Below are 1,520 nucleotides of genomic sequence, written 5' to 3'. Positions count from 1 at the left end.
TAGGGAGAGAGAGAGAGAGAGAGCTAGAACGCAGCCACTCAGCAGTTTCCTCTGAGTGGTGGAAGCGTAAAGTAAACGTTCCCTGTTCCCGTCATCTCATCAGTCGTTACGTTGTTGTGTCTGCAGACTGACAGTGGCGGCCACGGAGGGAAGAAGAGTATCGTCTTTGTGGAGAAGGTCAGAGTTTGTCTTGTATTTGTGTTGTTGTTGTTGCTGTTGTTGTTGTTGTTGCTGTTGGTTGGTGTTGTTGCACTAGTGATGTTGTTGTTGTTGTTGTACAAGTGATTTTGTTGTTGTTGTTGCTGCTGCTGTTGTTTTACTGGTGATGGTGTTGTTGTTGCTGTTGTTGCACTAGTGATGGTGTTGTTGTTGCTGTTGTTGTTGCTTGGTGTTGTTGTTGCTTGGTGTTGTTGTTGCTTGGTGTTGTTGCACTAGTGATGGTGTTGTTGTTGTTGTTGTTGTACAAGTGATTTTGTTGTTGTTGTTGTTGTTGCTGCTGCTGCTGTTTTACAAGTGATGGTGTTGTTGTTGCTGTTGTTGCTGTTAATTGTTGTTGGTTGGTGCTGCTGCACTAGTGATGGTGTTGTTGTTGTTGCTGTTGTTGTTGGTTGGTGCTGCTGCACTAGTGATGGTGTTGTTGTTGTTGCTGTTGTTGTTGCTTGGTGTTGTTGCACTAGTGATGGTGTTGTGTTGTTGATGTTGAATCTGTTTGGGTTTTTTTTCTTAATGCTGTTTATATTATACTGTTATCGCTGTTGCTATTGTTTTTAGTCCTGCTGCTGCTGCTGATGTATTTTGCCACGAATAAATAAATATATATATATATACTAGGGCTTGCCAAGCTGGTGGACACAATACAATACCCACCAGTGGGCGATTTGGTCATCTTGGTGGGTGGTTATGGGGATCACCGGGAGGGGGAGCAATAAGCAACGACAACACGTTGAAAAGGAAATAAGACAAGGATTAAAATAAAATGGAACACACATTCATGACACAATTTTCACGTGAAATTGGTCATGTTTTAAAAAACAAACAACCCAAAACAACAACCCCAAAACACACCCTCCCCCCAACCCCCCCAAAAAAAAAATAAATAAATAAATAAATAAAATAAAAAATAATTAAAAATAACTAAAATTGAAAAACCCTGGCCTACCTTTTTCGGAACTGAAAATGTGGTGCCATACGTTTTCAGACAGAGGAACGGCCGAAGCTTGCATGGTGGTTATAAATAGCAATAATGAGAACTCGTGTCGCCCTGTTTTTGTTTTCCTCTTAAGTTGTTTCTGAACTTGTTACATTATCGTACATAAATTATTCTCCGTAGTGCTGTACTGTGACTCTAGTCTGCGACTAGTCTGTGATCCAGCTATTGACATGGTGGTAGTATTATGCTATTATAAGGAGTAGGAGTTACTTACATTCACGCATACGCACACACGCGCGCACACACACACACACACACACACACACACACACACACACACACTCACACACACACACACACACACGAAAGC

The 1,520-nt window shown here is 41.5% G+C and overlaps 1 protein-coding gene across 1 annotated transcript in view; it reads left to right on the top strand.

Moving 5' to 3' along the window:
* Positions 1–57: 57 nt before the first annotated feature.
* The window catches only part of LOC101860451 (glutamine synthetase), a gene marked incomplete at its 3' end in the record, with an annotated part of 7,099 nt that continues 5,636 nt past the window's right edge, over positions 58–1,520 (top strand). Inside the window, 1 exon segment of the mRNA XM_005110241.3 lies at positions 58–177.

Source organism: Aplysia californica, unplaced genomic scaffold (assembly GCF_000002075.1).
Source record: "Aplysia californica isolate F4 #8 unplaced genomic scaffold, AplCal3.0 scaffold00867, whole genome shotgun sequence".
Lineage (NCBI taxonomy): Eukaryota > Metazoa > Mollusca > Gastropoda > Aplysiida > Aplysiidae > Aplysia > Aplysia californica.
This window is presented reverse-complemented; position numbering and strand designations above follow the sequence as displayed.